Source organism: Diabrotica virgifera, chromosome 1 (assembly GCF_917563875.1).
Source record: "Diabrotica virgifera virgifera chromosome 1, PGI_DIABVI_V3a".
In the NCBI taxonomy this organism is placed as follows: Eukaryota; Metazoa; Arthropoda; class Insecta; order Coleoptera; family Chrysomelidae; genus Diabrotica; species Diabrotica virgifera.
Window position 1 is genome coordinate 294,087,418 of NC_065443.1, and position 19,994 is coordinate 294,107,411.

Here is a 19,994-nt window from a genome sequence, read left to right on the forward strand (position 1 = left end):
GACTTCTTAATATGAACTACAAACTAATTTGCGGAGTAGCAGAGTACACATTCAGACCTATCCAAATAAGTCAAAACAAAAGTAGGTATGTAATTGGAAATAAACACGTTGCGCAATATGATATTCAAACTCCAAACAGTTTGATTTCAAGTCAAACCTAAATATATCGAAATAAAGTCAAGTCAAACTTTTTTACAAAAAAAGTTTTGTTTTCAAGTCAAGTTTGTTGAATAAAATCAAACTAAATCTCCTTCTTTTTTTTGATTTTTTTCTTCTGATTTTTCTCTTAATTTTTGCAGTGGTAGTACCTTCAAAATCAGACTCAATTTGTTCTGCTGCTTATTCTGAGCCGAAAATTATTCAGGTTCAGATATTATTTCACAAAGCACACACTTCAAAACGAACGTAATAAACAAACCAAGCATAGACTTCTTAATATGAACTACAAACTAATTTGCGGAGTACCAGAGTACAGATTCAGACCTATCCAAATAAGTCAAAACAAAAGTAGGTAATTGGAAATAAAGACGTTGCGCAATATGATATTCAAACTTCAAACAGTTTGATTTCAAGTCAAACCTAAATATATCGAAATCAAGTCAAGTCAAACTCTTTTACAAAAAAGTTTTGTTTTCAAGTCAAGTCAAGTTTGTTAAATAAAATCAAATCAGTTTGACTTGATCCGTCTCTAGGTATGAAATGTACGCCAATTTGACAATTTCAATTGACAATATGAATTATTTAAAAAAGTTCTTAGATTTCTCCGCTATTCGCCCACGATCGTTTCTCGTATCCCCTCCAAGTACTTGCACACTGCGAATAACCTGCATTTAGTTTTTTTGCCGTTCCGTTAGGACTCGATAACATGATTAGCTGTGAAAATCAGAACAGGTCTATAAACTGCTTTGAAAACTTTCATTGTTATATTCCGTGGTATTTCTTTTCAGCATATATTTTTTTCTATTGCGCTATTGATTTCTGCTTCTAGAGCTCCTATTTCTTCTATTATTACTCCTAAGTATATAAAAACAGTATCCAGCAAGATCACTTATCTCTCGTTAAACATTACAAATCCAGCATAAATAAATGTTGCTCCAATGTGCTCATTACTCACTACAGTAACTGCCAATATGTTTATTGAAAACTTCGAGACCCGATCATTATACACACCAATGCTCAAACCACCCATATTATGCTAGCTACGACAGGGCGAAATGACAAATGTATCGTCAACCTTTTAGGCCTGGATTCTGCGTATCAAAAAAAAGTTGATTAATAGCAAGCTGAAAATTTGTTAATAGCTTAAGGGTGACTAGTCGGACAAACTTTGATGGACGGGAACACTGGAACAGGGGAAGTTATAATTGTGGAACAGGTTAAAAATTTGGAAAGTCAGACTACGAAAACGTTCCATGTATTTTTTCGGACAGAACTTTCAATTGATTTGTTACCATTTCATTAAACTCTCATGCCAAAAACAGACTGCTATTTATCATCTTTCATAATTCCTGTCATTTGACATGTTCTACGTGTTGGACTTATTAAAATGCTCAGTTGGTGATAAAAATAACAGTCTGATTTTTGCATGAGAGTTTAATGAAAGGGTAACAAATCAATTGGAAGTTCTGTCCGACAAAATACATGGAACGTTTTCGTAGTCTGATGTTCCAAATTTTTAACCTGTTCCACGATTAAAACTTTTCTGTTCCAGTGTTCCCGTCTATCAACATTTATCCGACTAGACACCTTAAGCAATTAACAAATTTTTAGCTTGCTATTAATCAACTTTTTTTTTACGCGAGATCCAGGCCTGTTTGTAGCCAACACAATTTTCATCCAGAACACAGAATTGGTGTGAACAAGAACAATCTAGGCCCATAGCACCCATCCTTTCTATAAACCAAGAATAATTATCCGAGAAGAGGTGAGAGTACCTGGTTGCCTGGAGATCTATTCTAAAAGAAAACATCGTCCTCTCCACTAACAAATTCAAATCCAGCCGTCATAAATTTTCGCGGCCAAACCCCACTCAAACGACACGTCAGTAAACCTCGTCATCATCGATGGTATAAACCATCGCCGGGCTTCTTAAATCTATGGTATAAACAAACCATCCGCCGTCCACCTCCTACAGACAGTAGTGCAGTGAGTAATGTACAGTTCAGTGAAGATATCTGGGTGCTCAGGAGCTCCGGAGCTCAGAAGAAGATCAGAGAGGATGTTGAAAGCTCGGTGCAGTTCAAATCGGTACGGTTTGACCCGGAAGTTTAATACGTTTGCTATTCATTTTTATAAAATATTAACCTCAGTTCTATGTAGACTTCTAACGAAAATATTAACCAAGAGACTAACATCTAAATTTCGATTTATACCATTATTGTAACATTTATATTATATATTTACAAGTAATATTAGTTAATAATTGCTGTGCTGAATATCATTTTTTACTTAAGTTCTACAGCTATCTACACATCAACAGCTTCTTTAGCTCTACATTATTAAGTACGAATATCATTAAAAATAAAATAAAGAACATTCTTTGGCATTGACACATCGCTACAAATTCTTCAGATTTATGGTTGAACCATTTAATTTAACCGCAAACTGGACCAACCAACTTTCCCCTGTACTTCCTTAATTAATATAATTAAATATGAATTTCCCTCAACGTCATTCAACAGCAGAATTCAACACTCAAAAGTTAAAAGTAAGCTTTAAATTCCCAACATACTTCCGTCGAAAATTGGCATCGTAATGCCCGGGTGTTATTAAATTTTACACAACAACGAAATACAAAATTCACAACCATTTAGCAACTAGTTTATTCGTTAATATGTGACGTTTACATCGTTACACATGGGCCCCACGTTGGGCGCCCTTGTGTAACATTCGAACAACCAGAAAAAGTTGGTGGGTTCATGTATAACAATAAAATTTGATCTAAAAAAGTGAACAATTTTTCTTGGAAGGGACACAATAAAATATAAAATTAACTAATCATATTTATTTAGAACGAGATTTTAATGTATCAAATAATAGTATCCTGCTGATAGCTTTACAATAAAAATGATATTTATGGTACTGTGCAATTACTTATTGAACGTGAAGGATGATGATGGACGTAGATGCCTCCAGATGATATAGGTAGAAATTCGGTGTTTGCCATGTAAGTGTCTTCAAGTTGCCGTTATGCTGTAACGTTTTGATTGGCGAATTTATTTCACGTGATGATATCGTCGACTGATGTGTTGTAGGCTTAGGAAATCCCTTTTGGAAAGGGGGACAAAATTTAATAGAAGGCCAAAAAACTAGATTAAAAAAATCTATATTAGGTCTTCCAAAATTAAAATTTTAAGAAAAATATTAAATAAAAATAGCAAGTTGATAAGGATCACGTGAATAGAATTATTATTAAAAGAATTAGTTAAATTAGCAAAAGAGTTTACATGCATATACCTACAGTCCTGTATTTATTGCATTCGTTACATACTTTCCCCACGTTTTGTTACATTAATGCTCATTTTTTAACGTCCTTTTTAATAACTTTGCTACAGCCCTCATTTTTTTGTATTACCAAATTTATTGATGGCTCTATATTATTTAGTACGAATATCATTAAAAATAAAATGGGGAACATTCTTTGGTGATGACAAATCGCTACAAATCTTTCAGATTTATGGCTGAACCATTTAATTTAACCCCAAACTGGACCAACGAACTTTCCCCCGCACTTCCTTAATTAATATAATTAAATATGAATTTCCCTCAACGCCATTCAGCAGCACTCAACACTCAAAAGTTAAAAGTAAGCTTTAAATTCCCAACATACTTCCGTCGAAAATTGGCATCGTAATGGCCGGGTTTTATTAAATTTTACACTACAACGAAATACAAAATTCACAACCATTTAGCAACTAGTTTATTCGGCTATTATACTCTGCATAATTGCATCTTTTTTTAGAATACGAGTGCAAATGGCGTAATGCAATACGTGGATGGAATATTAGAAGAAGGCAGAGAAAGAATTATAATCCAGGCTACTTGGCAGCGTTGCCAAAACGGCGGCATGAATAAATGGGTTTCGGTTACTGTATAAACCGGAATTTAGGGTAGTTTGTAAATAGCTGCAGTAATAATATGGAAATCTAAATGCTGAAACACCAATAAAGAATATTAAATTCAAAGTAAGGAAGACCTTCACGACATTCTAAATTAAATTAGGAAAATGTTCGAGTATATCTAAAAATTCCATAATTTCACCTTGCGACATTGCCAATACATAAATGTAGCAGTATTTAAGATTTTTCAAATGAAATTCCTACTGCCGCTTATGGAGTAAATGAAATTTAGGAATGAAAGTGGACATATTGTAATTTACGCTGTTAGTTAATATTTTGGTTAACAGTGTACATGGAACTACAATTAATATTTACAAAAATTAATATCAAACTTGGCTTCCCGGTTTGCTGTGAAGATTTCTGACGGCGGGATATGGATTGGTAGAAGAAGCGCACGATGTTTTCTTTAGGAGAGATCTCCATATCAAAGGCATCTGGGTGCCTTAATTTCTTTTAGACAATTCGGTCGTTTTTCAATCTCTATGACTTCTCGCATAATTCTTGATTTATAGAAACGGATGGGGGCTATGGCTCTAGAATTTTCAGAATCAATTTTGTGACTTGTATGAAGATGGTATCGACAAAGAGCTAAAATTGAATCGGAAATCGGAAATGTTCATGGAGTATATTTTGGATTCTGCAATTGGTATGGCCTATGTAAGATCAGAGGCAGTTCTGAGGAATATCATAAACTCCGTGTTGTTCATTTGGAATGTTGTTTTTGATTGATCGAACCAGGGATGAAAGTTTTTGTTGGTAGAGTAAATATTGTCTCTATTCATTTGGATTTTAGGATTTTGTCGATTTTATCAGAGACACTTTTTATGTAAGGAAGAAAAGCTCTCGTATGACCTATAGGTCAGAAATACGTAGGTATTTATATCTCTTTTATATATTTTTTTTCTACGCAGTTACTGCTACATATTACCTTAGTTTACACCATTAACTCAAATTATTCTTCCATCTTGTTGTTAAATGTTACAGGCAATTATTCTTTCTCAGGTAGCTGTAGTTTCCTTCATGGTTGGTGTTAGTTTTCGCTCGGATAATTCAGCCTCTTCCAACATTAATGTCAACAGCTTATTGCGTTAATGACAACAATTTTATGTTTAAGATCCTGCGTCCTATAATTTTACTTAGCTTAAAGAGATTTTGTTGATCTTGGATTATTATTTGTGAGGTCTGTGGCACTTAAATTAGTACACTGGCGTTAATAGTCACCATCAAAATTCTCTAAAAGCATTAAGCAGAGCAGCGATTTTTATCAGCGAATTTTGTCAGTTAGTCACTCAGGCAAGTGACAGAGAATACTGCTAAAAGTAGAAGTATTGATGCCTCCCTGTCTTCCTACTTCATGTGTGAACTTGGGGGTTGCTAGAAAAAACACTACCCCGAACAAACAAACTTAAACTTTTCCATAAACTTTATTTTTATATAATTAAATCTACAATTAAATTACGTAGCACTTGAGATAGGTCGGGGATAACCCATTGCCCCGGTAACTAGACCCCCTGACTACGCGCGTGAGAGTGTAACAACAACAACATCGTCTCAGGTACATGACTTTCCTATTTATATCTGTTATACTTAAAACAGTGCCAATATGTATGACCATATATGGTGAGGTACCATAAGTGTATTTTACGTATTATAATGACGTGTGCTTTCTTTGCAGTCTTTCAAATGAGTTCAATACTTTGAACTTTGCTACTGTCGTAATAAATTATACAAATTGCAATTATAATAGGTTTGTTCTAGCAAACAGTCAAACTAGTCCGAAACCATCAGCAAACAGTTGGTCAGTGAGAGAACATAATACAGTCACCAGTGCCCCTCTACTCGCGCTGGTCGACTATTCGCTGATGGTTTCAAACCGTTTGAAACTGATGCTAGAACAAACCTAATATTATTATGACTTTATTTTTATAACAAAGGAATTAGGAAAATTCCGCGAGGGTTGTCGCGTACCACCACCTATGCCCAAAATTATAATCTATAACTACCTATAAAATGTTCATGTATTATTCGATTTTTTCTGTTCAGATAAAGTTATCAAATAACAGGAAATAGCATAAATAACACTTAATAATACAAATTTCTCAAGAAGAAAACGTCAGATAGAAACTAATAATGCTCAGTGCTGCAAAGGCTCAGAATATAAGTAATAATAATAATATCGTATGGCATTTTTGCCGGGGAGATCCTTTCGGGTAGTTCCAGCGCCAATTACATCTTTAACCCTGTTTCAAGTAACTAGTGTCGATGTACACTAGCCCAGGGGGACCGACGGCTTAACGTACTCTCCGAGGCACGGTGAGACGGCTCGTGTCATTATTGGAAATGAAAATGGTTTGTCTTTGGCAGGGATCGAACCCACGTCTACTGGCGTATGAGGCCAACGTTTATGCCGTTACCCACGGCCGCTCACAGAATATAAGTAATCGTACGTTATATGCAGTTAATACATAGCCTTCCATTTACTGTTTTTCTCATCACTCAGTGGGGAATCTGTAAAAAGACGCCGGAAGTATATATTTCCGACAATGCTGAGTTCCTAAGCTAAAAGCTCTTCAGTCATGTCGACCAGTTTGGTCCTAAGCCGGACCACCCTGCCCTCCGTAACTCCGATGTGGTCGGGACTAGGTAAACCCCACCCCTCTCATACTAGGGAATCGGGGTAGAATTGTCCGTTAGAGCATAACTCTCCCTGATGTCCTTCTTTTGCCTGATTCTCAGTCGCTCACCATCAGACATCAGTTTTATCTCTGGAACTGATCCGACCACAACGACCTTTACCCTATGTTGTCAACGTTTACTTCTTGCTACCTTTGCGGACTCAGTTCTGTCTCCTCGATAACTGCAAGAACTGCATACTCCCACTCTTCCTTATCTTTTGCCGACAGCACCTTTCCAACATAGTTGTGGATTTTATTCCACCATCGCTCATTCATCACCATCTCTTCTACCACCCACATCACCGACTCAAACACTCTCTCTAGCTCATCCCTGTCTCTTGTCCATACAGACTATTGTCCAACTCGGCCTATTGTAATCTGTGCATTCTGTAGCTACGAAAACTACCGTGTCCTGTGAGCACATTTACATTTACGGTTAGGTGCAGTGACCTCTTCTGTACCTGTCTGCAGTACCTCATCAAACGAAAGAGTTTCCTTAAAGACTTCTTCTTCACGTGCCATATCAGAATTATCCGACTTTGGCGATCACCATTACGAAGGCTTCTCGATCCTCTGCAATATGGAATAATTGTCCTGCATTTGATATCTGAGTCCATTCACGAATGTTTTTTAACCAAGAAACATGTTTCTTCCTACACCCCTACGGCCCTCTATTTTGCCTTTAAGGATCAGTTGTAATATTTTAAATCGACTTCCCCTCACTATATCTCCCATATAAGACATTTTTCGATGTTTAACAGTCTTTAGCAGTTCTCTATCTTTGTTGACCCTCCTTAGGACTTCTTCATTAGTTTTCTTGCTGTCCAGGGTATCTTCAGCATCCGTCTATGAATCCACATTTCCAATGCTTCAATTCTGTTCATGATCGATACTTTTAGCGTCCACACAAGGTGCACTACACAAAAGTATGGACCAAACATAGCACTTAACCATTCTTTGTCTTAGTTCTAAACTAAGATGATTATTGCAAAGAAATTACTTCATTTTCATAAATGTAGTTTTAGTCATTGCTATTTTACGTTTTATTTCTGTATCTGGATCTAGTTGGTCCGTTATCACAGTTCCCAAATACGTCATTTTTTGAACTTTCTCAACTTGGACTCCGTTTAATTGAAGCTTTGCATCGGGATGTGGGTCACGACTAAACACTAAAAATTTGGTTTTGTTTGAGTTTATTTTAATGCCCATTTCCTCTCCTACCTCGTGAATACGATCAAGCAAAATTTGGAGACCTTCAATATTATCTGACAGAATTACTGTATCCTCTGCATATCTAATCACATTGAGTAGTTCCCCGTTGATTTTTATTCCATATGGCTGTCTCTCAAGTGCCTTTTTAAATAACTGGTCCGAGTAAACATTGAACAATGTTGGCGACAAAATGCAACCTTGTCTGACTCCTCGTTGTATGCAGATTTCATCGGTGTAGTTATCTCCAATTTTTACGATAGCAGTTTGATTCCAGTACAAATTTTAAATGACACGAATATCCTTGTCATCTATTCCGATATTTTTCACTATTTGCATTCATTTTACATGCTGTACTTTATCGAATGGTTTTTCGAAGTCCACGAAACATGCAAATACATCAATCTGTTCTTTGATCACGGCATTTTTGTAGAGACATGATTAATAAATTTCAGAGTTTGGGTAATTCTGTGTCCAACGAACATTTAAAACAAATATTAAACCATAAAATTTAAAAAGAATATACAACAGTTTCTTATAAAAAGCGTTAATACAGGGTGTAACAAAAATACAGGTCATAAATTTAATCGCGTATTCTGGGACCTAAAATAGTTCGATTGAACATAACTTACCTTAGTACGAATGTGCACGGAAAAAAAGTTACAGCCCTTTGAAGTTACAAAATGAAAATCGATTTTTTCCAATATATCGAAAACTATTAGAGATTTTTTATTAAAAATGGACATGTGGTATTGTTATGGCGGTAGTATTGTAAGAAAACATTATAATGAAATTTGGACACCCCATAAAAATTTTATGGGGGTTTGGTTCCTTTAAACCCCCCCAAACTTTTGTGTACGTTTCAATTTAATTATTATTGTAGCGCCATTAGTTAAACGCAAGTTTTTAAAAACTTTTTTGTATCTTAGTACTTTTTCCAAAAGTCAGTTTTTATCGAGATATTTGAATATTTGTCAAATCCACCACATATTTGTATATGGTAAAGTACGATTATGGAGACTTAGTAATAATATGAAAATTTATTTATGATTTACATTTTTAGGTGTATTTTGAACCATATTAAAAAAGAAGCCACATCTCGATAAAAGATGCTTTATCAAAAAAATACAAAGAGGCAAAAAAGTTTTAAAAACACTGTGTTTAACTAATGGTACCGCAGTAATAGTTTAATTGGAACGTACACAAACATTTGGGGGGTTTAAAGGAACAAAACCCTCATAAAATTTTTATGTAAACATATTAAAAAAGAAGTCGCAACTCGATAAAAACTGCCTTATCGAAAAAATACTAAGAGGCAAAAAAGTTTTAAAAATATTTAATTTAACTAATGGCACCAGAATAATAATTTATTTGAAACGGACACAAAAGTTTGGGGGGGTTTAAGGGAACAAAACCCCCATAAAATATTTATGGGGTGCACAAATTTCACTATAATTTTTCTTTAAAATGTTCTTGCCATAAGAATGCCACATGTCCATTTTCAACAAAAAATCTCTAATAGTTTTCGATATATTCGAAAAAATCGATTTTCATTTTGTAACTTCAAAGGGCTGTAACTTTTTTTGTGTGCATATTTGTACTAAGGTAAGTTAGGTTCATTCGAACTATTTTTGGTCCCAGAATATGTGGTTTAATTTATGACCTGTATTTTTGTTACACCCTGTATATTACAATTTTGTTCGAGACTTTATAAACTTAACTTGGGAACATAAAATCACTACCCGCGGATAATAGAAAGATCTCAGGCGATAGAAGAAACTTAAAGGCTGGATATTTTTAACTTCGCCTCGTTCTCAGTTCCCTTTTTCTCCGAAGCCGAGCCATTAACGGTTCCGAGGGTGGATATCGCGGGCCGTAGCCCGTAGCCGGAGATCCGGGTAATTGAAATTGAGGTGCCGCCACAGCTATTACTCGCCGCCTCCGAGGTGATTATGTTTTACCGCAAATAGTCAATATTATGATTTAGACCGGCATTATTGTGATAACTTCTCTAACGGGAGATATGCTACCTATTTCGGATTCGGGAGTTTCGTCGCTGTGTGCCGGGAGCTTGTGGGGAAGCTATCTTGTTCATTTGTTTCGTTCCTTTTGCGGTGACTGAAATTAATTGAACAGTTATTCCAATAGAGTTATTGGTATTGTGAAACATATAGCGACTTATAAATTGGAAAACTATTAATTTAGAAGAGACATATATGTATTGTTATGATCTGCTTTCTATTGCTTTTATATTAATTAGTATTTTATTTGATTAATTATTTAATTAACGCAAATCATACATAAAAAAAATTAAAAAAATCTCAGGGTGTCTTTTGTCATAAAAATTTTAATTAAATTCTCTTAGGTTATACTTATCCTTTCTCGTGGCTTCAGTATCTCTTAGTTGATCCTTATCGGGATAACATAGGAAAAGGAAATAAATAGAAAAATCATAAATAAACACATACAAATACCTTTATTATCAAAAGCAATGCTCTATAAATTTATCAATTAAATCCTGTGGGCATAACTGCCCAAAAGAAACTTTTACCATATAAATTAATCTAATTCAAACAAATATTTATCGCTTTGTTCTTGATATTCTTTTTCTCATGATCATATTTCAGTGCGTCACAGTTTTTCGATTTCTTTCTAACGCATCAAATTGTATGTGACAGAAAAAAAGGCACGTCGGTGATTATATTTCGTCGGTGACATTTTTATAACTTTTATTCTAGTTATTCTAGTTGTCGATAGATGGCGCCATAATAAAAAAATATTTTTTTTAATTAGATAATAATATTACAAATATAATCTGTATAATTTATAAGACCATACAAATCAAAGAAAATACCATTTTATAAATGCAAGAAACACATTTGATTTGTTTTTATTCCAAATTGAAAATAAAATGTGACAACTGTCAGATTTAACTAAAATGTCATGTTAGAATAAATGTCATAAAAGTGTATTATCACGGACTTACCCTTTTTCCTATCATTTGTAACGCACTGAAAAATGATCAGGAAAAGGACAATACCTTTAATAAAAAACAAGCTAAACAAACAAATTTGGTATTCGCAAATTACTTATAATTCCTATTAAATTTTTGAAATGTTGGAATCTTAAATGCATATGCTTTTACGTAAAAAAATTTAACTTCTGATTATAAAGAAAATCTATCACATAGGTTATTGACTGACCTTTTTGATTCACACACAATGATGTCTCCTCTTGACCCAAACAGCTCCTCCTTGTTGATTATGCTAGGCTACCAATCAAAGCCCTCTCCGTTCTTAGCAAACAATCCAGCAGGATACCAGCAACTATTTCTCCAAAACACAAGCCAGGCCTCTTTTTGCCAGTACTCGTTCAATAAACTCCAAAACTCTCTCCTCTCTTTCTCTCAACAATAATCTCCTGAGACCCAAGTATCTTTCTTACTTGGTGTCACAAATAATTTTAATAATGATAATTCTTGTAACTTACTCTCTTGGACTTTACAGAATCAAAGAGGTATTTCTTCTCGATTTGATTTGTCTCTCGTACCACTTTTCGGCTACTCCCACTATAAAAAAAAAAAACAATAGTACTTGCTTCTGAACTACTCACGAAAACTTTTGACTGCTCTTTCTGGATGCCGGTAACACCATCAATTCTTCTTTCCAAAACTATGTCAACATTCAAACAAAACTTTCCCCATTCCAAATTGCCAAGCCAATCAGAAACATTTCTCTCTCCACCTTCCTCTGTTTCAATCGAAAAACCTAGTCATTCTTTCAAACAATACTTCTACTCAAAACTAATGACTTTTCGGAAATTATCTAAATATTCCTGTGGATTTCCCTTTTCCGTAATAAACAATCGGTTTAAAATTATAATCCTAAATAACTTTCCCTTCACTTTTATTTACAAAAATGTTTTTAATTCTTCATGGAAAACTCATTAAAAGAGAAACCCACTTTGCGTGAAAGCTAACTTCTAATAAATATTTACAAATCAATATACAGGGTGTATCAAATGTATGTGCCCGCGTTATTTTAAAAAAATTTAATTTTTATTCTATCTTTGATTGATAAATTGAAACACAATAGTATATATTGTTATGATTTTATTTATTTATGTAATAACTTTATTTTAAAAATGAATAACCATTTTCAATTTCGTTGCAATACGAAACTACAGCCGCATCATCTTCTATTTCAATCAGAGAGTGCAGCAAGCACCTCTGCCGGTTTCGAAACTTATTAGTCTCTCATCAGGAGGCACATATGCTGCTCTATGACCCAACAAGGACAAACCCCGGCGTGCAGTTACGCATTGCAACGAACGAAATGGCAGGGATGCCCCAACGACAACTGCTAGCAAAAGACTAAGTTTTCAATCTAATAGCATATAAAATAATACCAAAAATATTACTCTATATCCCACCAGACTGAAAACAATGGGAACCTTCTCTGGTTACACCTCCGAGGCTTCTACAATTTGCAAGCCATAACGGATGCTGAGACTAAGGAAGATGAGGGAATTTTACAATCTATAATTCACGTCCCATCTGCTCAGCGCGGTAAAGTTCCAACGAGAATGGTTTCCTTAGTACTCCAAGTCAGAATAGCCATGTTAGTGTCCAACATCCGTAACGGATAGGCACCATAAGAAGAAGAGAGTACTCCAATCAGAGTAAACATGTAAATCAAAAATAAATAACCATTTTCAATTTCGTTGCAACACGAAACTACAGCAGCATCATCTTCTAGTTCAATCAGATAGTGCAGTTAGCACCTCTACCGGTTTCGAAACTTATTAGTCTCTCATCAGGAGGCAGATATGCTGCTCTCTCTGACGCAACTAAGACAAACCCCGGCGTACAGTTACGCATTGCAACGAACGAAATGGCAGGGATGCCCTAGCGACAACTGCTAGCAAAAGACTAAGTTTTCAATCTAATGGCATATAAAATATGTAATACCAAAAATATTACTTTATATCCCACCAGACCGAAAACAATGGGAACCTTCTCTGGTCGCACCTCCGAGGCTTCTACAATTTGCAAGCCATAATGGATGCTGAGACTAAAGAAGATGAGGGAATTTTACAATTTATAAATTTGAGTCAGCATCAAAGTAAAAAATCTCTGTTATAACTGGTATAAGTATTTGATTAAAAAAATAAATCAAAAACCCAAATGGATTACAGAACTTGTTCAAAACGAACGTTTTCGGACTTATCAGTCTATCTTCAGTGAACTTCGGAGTACTTGCGCTAATTACCGTAAAACCAAACAGTGGTTGAATTTAAATTATTGTTGACATATTTAAAAGTTAAAAAAAAAAACGAATAAAATCCATTATAAAAGGTATACATTTAAAATCCCCAAAACGGCTACATCACAGAACTAGTTTTAGATTGGTTGACCAATCATCATCAGTGCTTACGTGATCTAACACGATAACCACCAAAATACAATATTACAAAAATATGTGAGTTAAAACCCTTTAAAAGTAATCCGTCAAGGAAACCACGAAGAAATATGCGAACTTAAGAGGCTACAGTAGCGATCAACAGGTAGCAACAAACGCGTTCCAAGATTACGGCTCTAATTTTGAATATTTTGTCGAGATATTTGGCACACATATTGGTAATATAATAAAGAATGGCGGTACAGAGCCCAATTTCAGAAATATGTTAGTACGTGGAAATTACTCTATAAATAAATAAAATATTGAAAAAAGGAGCCTGTACCGCCATTAAGAAGACAAAAAAAAAATAAACTTTCTTCAAATAAACTTTTTTATCCCATGCCTAGATTTTGTGTAATCTTGGAACTACTAAAATTTTTTATTTCTAACAAGAAATCGAACATATTATAACTAAATAACTAATTAGGAAACATAGAGAAATTATCACTGTCATTTTGACAAACCTGCGTCAGATTTTCTCTAATCTGTTCTGTCATCTTTATAGATATCTCTTCAGTACAGTAGTGTGTTAATTTAAGAATTCGTTTTTGTTGTTTCATAGGAAAGTAGTGTTTATTGATAGTTAATTTATTATATATTTGTTGTTGTTGTATAAGTTGTTGGCCTCTTTGAAAGAATAGATTGTTGTTAATTGTGAGTTTTAGTTATATGTAGGTAGGTAAATATATTTAACGTAAAAATATTTCGAATTATAATGCGAGTATATAAAGTTTTAGGAGGATTTTTTATTCTAAAAATATTATCAATAGTTTAACAAAATGGAAATTTGGAAAAATAAATCAAACGAAAAATAAAGTGAAACCTTCCAAGAGAAAGTCCATTAAAAACCGTGCCAAAATTATGCGAAAATCGAAATTTGTTTCGCTTCACAACAAAAAATGATTATTTATTATTGTTTTATTATTAGATATTTCATGCAAATACCTTTCTAAATACCTATCTTAACAAAAAATGTTCACCCATTTTGGATTATTTTTATAAATATCTATTTATTAAGGTGATACAGTAGCGATCAACAGGTAGCAAAAACGCGTTCCAAGATTGCGGCTGTAATTTTGATTATTTTTTCGAGATATTTGGCACACCTATTCGTAATATAATAAAGAATGGCGGTACAGAGCCCAATTTGAAAAATATATTAATATGTGGAAATTACTCTGTAATTAAATACAATATTAAAAAAACGAGCCTGTACCGCCATTAAGAAAAACAAAAAAATACACTTTCTTCAAATAAACTTTTTTATCCGATGCCTAGATTTTGTGGCATTTTGGAACTACTAAAATTTTTTATTTCATTTGTAGTTCCAAAATGACACAAAATCTAGGCATCGGATAAAAAAGTTTATTTGAAGAAAGTGTATTTTTTTGTTCTTCTTAATGGCGGTACAGGTTTGTTTTTTAATATTGTATTTAATTACAGAGTAATTTCCACATATTAATATATTTTTCAAATTGGGCTCTCTACCGCCATTCTTTATTATACTACGAATACGTGTGCCAAATATCTCGAAAAAATATTCAAAATTACAGCCGCAATCTTGGAACGCGTTTTCGCTACCTGTTGATCGCTACTGTTTCCTCTTAATAATAAAATCGTTTTCTATTACTTCCATTTAGCGCGACTATGATATTGTCAAAATATTAATCTTAGATAATGTCAAAGATTACCACTGTTGCCAAAGTTTATGATACTATCTCCCGAAGTTATATTTTGTTGCTACCTGTTGATCGCTACTGTTTACTCTTAAGCATGGATGTTTAAAATATTCCTTGTAATACGTTCTAGGTACCATCTGAGCTCTGATTCGACTTGTTCACATGATGACAGTATGGTAGCAAGTCTCACTTCACTTAACTATTGGTCTTCCTCTTTTGTTTTTCCCCTACACTCTCGTTTCAAACACTCGTTTTGTTAGTCTCTCGTTCGACATTATACACACGTGCCCGAACCATCTACGTTGTCCCTCTACTATTTTTTCATTGATTGGTTCTAGTTTTAAGTTTTGTCTGATTGTTTCGTTTCGTATTTTGTCTGTCCTCTTTCTGTTTGCTATTTTCCTCAGGAACCTCATTTCCATAGCATTGACTCTGGATTTTTGTCTCAGCGTCAGTATCCATGTCTTGCTGCTATACATGATTGTTGGTCTAACTACTGATCTAACGACAGCCGTGTTTACTTTCTCCGGTATCTCTTTTTTCACCAAAAATGTCGTTTTCATAGTGTTAAATAAGATTCCTGCTCGTACCATTCTCTCGTTTATTTCGATGTCTTGTTTACCATTTGATTCAATTATTACTCCTAGGTATTTAAAATATTCCACTTGCTCTAGTTTTTTACCGTCTAATTATATTGCGTGTGTCTTCCTCGTATTTGAAACTATCATTTTTTTTTGTTTTCTCTGTATTAATTTTCATATAATTTATGTTTAATAGTTCTTTTTCTAGGATTTCTGCTATCAATACCATGTCGTCTGCAAATAGTAGCTCCGATAGTTGAGTCTGTTTCATTTGCCAGTAGCCTAATGTTAGTTTTCTCATTTTTCTCTTGGCTTTCTTTATTGCTTCATCCAGTACCACTGAGAATAGCAGTGGACTCAACACGCATCCCTGTTTGACGCCTGGACTTGTAGTAAAATATCTGGATTCCACGTTATTGGTTCTTACTCTATTTGTATTATTTTTGTGCATATTCTTTATTACTTCTACTATGTGTCTGTCGACTCCCCTTTCTTTTAGTGTCTTCCATACGTCCTTTTTTCAGATTCTGTCAAACGCCTTTTCCAGATCGATGAAGCATATACGTATCTCTCTATTCTTATTGATTACCTTCTCACTTACTGGTCTTATTGTGAATATTAGGTCTGGCGTGCTTCTCTCCTTCCTGAATCCACACTGTGTTTCGTTCATAGCTGTTTCTATTTGGGTTTTTATTCTTGTCTCTATTATTCTTGCGAATAGCTTCCCAGGGATACTTGATATGGTGATACCTAGGTAATTATTACACTTTCTCTTGTTTCCCTTTTTGTGTATTGGTAATATAATGTCTTTCTTCAGTCCTTTGGTAATTCTGCTCTATTTATGATATCGTTTATTAGTTTGTTCATGCTATCCACTCCCTCTATTCACATGAATTTTATTATTTCCGGAGTGATATGATCCTTGCGTAGTGTTTTGCCTAATTTTACTCTTTCTATTGCTTTCTCTAATTTCTCTCTTGTTATGGATTCCACTTGTTGTTTTTCATTCCTTTCTTGTATCACCCCTATGTTGTCTATGTCTGCATGTGTTAGCTTAATTCTAATTATGTTGTTCATTATCGTTCATTAGTTTGTTCATGCTATCCACTCCCTCTATTCACATGAATTTTATTATTTCCGGGGTGATATGATTCTTGCCTATTGCTTTGCCTAATTTTACTCTTTCTATTGCTTTCCCTAATTCCTCTTTTGTTATGGATTCCACTTGTTGTTTTTCATTCCTTTCTTGTATCTCCCCTATGTTGTCTATGTCTGCATGTGTTAGCTTAATTCTAATTATGTTATATTTATTTTAGATTCGTCCACATTCTAGATGAAAAATATCACATCCATTTATTTTATAGAACTAACAATTATTTGCATGAGTTTTATGGGATATAAATTGTTTATTAAAAAAATAATTGCAGGGGCTTTAATAGAAAAACTTTGTTTTACAATTATTACAACAAAAGAAATCCAAAGCCGAATAGCTAAAACATTAATCAGGCTGATTATTTCTCAAGAACTACCTCGTTTCATTATTAATTTAACTTTTTCGTTTATCAGCACGTAGCATTGTCGTCCGTAGTCGGCAGCGATTCTACGGACGTCATCGTAGAAAGAAATAGCCAGAGAGAAGTTGCATTATTAAAAGTTGCGGTATTCAGGACAATAGGCAAGTTTTCGCCATAATTGTCAAAGTTAATTTGGAATAATTACAACACAGCAAAGATTGATTAAGAATTTCAACGAGGCCGCTACGACAAACTTTCCACCGAAACCATTAATTATTTCTGTGAAGTTGCGAGCAAGTTAAAAAGTTGCAGTAGAAAAATATCCGCCGAAGATTGATTCCTTTTGAATACTTGCGTCAATAAAATCCGCTCCAGGAAACGTGGAACCGAATATTAATTCGGATAGCTTCTTTAGAAATAGACTGAAACTAATTTGAAAGTTGCTGGGTCTCAGATGGGAGTTTATAGATGGAATGATAACTTTGACTGTCTAGATAGAAAATATTGGAAGTGTTCCCTCGTCGTCGTATAAATCGTTTGAGCTGTTTGTTTCCTGTTTATAAATTTATTCGTTGTGTTATTTAAGTTAAGTGAAACTTTTGTTTTAGTTTGACATTCAAGCACGACTAAACAAGAAATACTATAAATAAAAGTAAATTCCATTAATGAAAGTGATATTAATGTATATTACTTGTGAATTTCTATATATCTATTTCACAGTTTCTGCAGTATCATGAGAAGAGAGTACTGTAATGATTTGAACATTATTTTAATTTATTATTGAATTATTTTATTTAGTTTTTATTTCAATTTACTTACACTAATTTTTAATTTACTTGTACTAACATTATTTTTTTAAGAAATAAAGAGAAGAATAAGATTGACCTGGGCATCAGAGTCTTCAATCAATGTACACTCCCTGTTCTAATATACGGCTCTCAGACATGGACGTTTACAAAAGAAAATATGGAAAAAATTGCAAAGACAGAAAGATCCGTGGGAAGACAAATGCTGAAACTATCAGACGGGAAAAGAAACGAATGGATTCGTAACAAAACAAAAGTTAAAGATGTGTTAAGCATGTAGCAAAGCTTAAATGGAAGTTCGCCGGACACACCATACGGCAGAGATGATTATACATTGGAGACCGTGGAACCACAAACGAAAAAGGGGAAGGCCACAGATGAGTTGGTCAGATGACCTGAAGAAACACACTGGGTCAAAATGGATGCAAATTGCCCAAGATATAGAGGCATGGAAGAAGGAAGAGGAGGACTATATCCAGGATCCTTAGGGCTGATTATATAGAACACTATTTACTCTAAAATAAGAGGCTATCGCAGGTCTCCCTCCACTGGAATTATACATTTCGGCGGTAGCTTTTATGACCATCTTGAGACTCAAAGCAAACAATACGTAGAGGCCGAATCTATTGAATAGGCACATAAATACTATTGTAACGTCGTGGATACGTCTTTATAGTGAACTCAGATATGATGATACCAGAACTAATCTTCACTGAGAAGATTAACACAATTGTACCATCTAGAGAACAAAACGTCCCAAATGTTCAAAACTGTCCATGGTACTGGATCAAGAGTCTTTAGGCAAACATGCACCTAAAATTAGTCTTACAGTCTAAGTCAAAATATAACTGTGTTCCAGGCAGAAGTTTTTGCTTTGATGGCCTACATTGATGAAATATCATAGATGGAGACTTTAAAGCAAAGAGAATAAACATTTACACAGATACACAAGCGGCTATTCTGGCAGTAAAGTACCCATTCACCCACTTAATGAAAAAATAGTGGAGGAAGGGGGAAAGGCAGTTTTGTTTTAATTTGATTCAGAGCTGGACCACCATCTACAGATAGCTATTTCTGCATCTTATGCTTCATCAGTGTAGCTATGCAGTCCCAACTCTGACTTTAAAACAAAAATTAACAATCCTGCCTTTTTAAGGGAAATCACCGCGATGCAGTAATTCCACCTTTGAGACGCAAAACAGCGACATCTCTAGTAAAACTAGAAAGACGACGAAAAGACCCAGATGCAAAGTTTACTGTAATTAAACAATTAAAATAATTGAAACAAAACAATAAAAAATATTTTAAATCCAAGACTTTTCGTCGAAAGAAACTGCTTTCTGGTTACATCCTGAATCTCCGGCTTTATAAGCAACTAGACGACGAATATAGAAGAAAGTAGAAAGGACAATGGTCACGTGTCTACTCCCTTTTCGTCTAAGAAAAAGTACCGAAAGACAGTTTCGAGTACTCAAAATTCTGAGTAAAGAAGAACAAGGGGGAAAGGCAGTTTTGTTTTAATTTAATTCAGAGCTGAACCTCCATCTACAGATAGCTATTTCTGCATCTTATGCTTCATCAGTGTAGCTATGCAGTCCCAAATCTGAAACAAAAATCAACAATCCTACCTTTTTAAGGTGTAGATGGTGGTCCAGCTCTTAATAAAATTAAAACAGAACTGCCTTTCTCCCTTATCCTTTACTCAGATTTTTGAGTACTCAAAACTGTCTTTCGGCACTTTTTTCTAGACGAAAAGGGAGTAGATACGTGACCATTGTCCTTTCTACTTTCTTCTATATTCGTCGTCTAGTTGCTTATAAAGCCGGAGATTCGTGATGTAACCAGAAATCAGTTTCTTTCGACGAAAAGTCTTGGATTTAAAATATTGTTTATTGTTTTATTTCATATATTTTAATTGTTTTATTACAGTAAACTTTGCATCTGGGTCTTTTC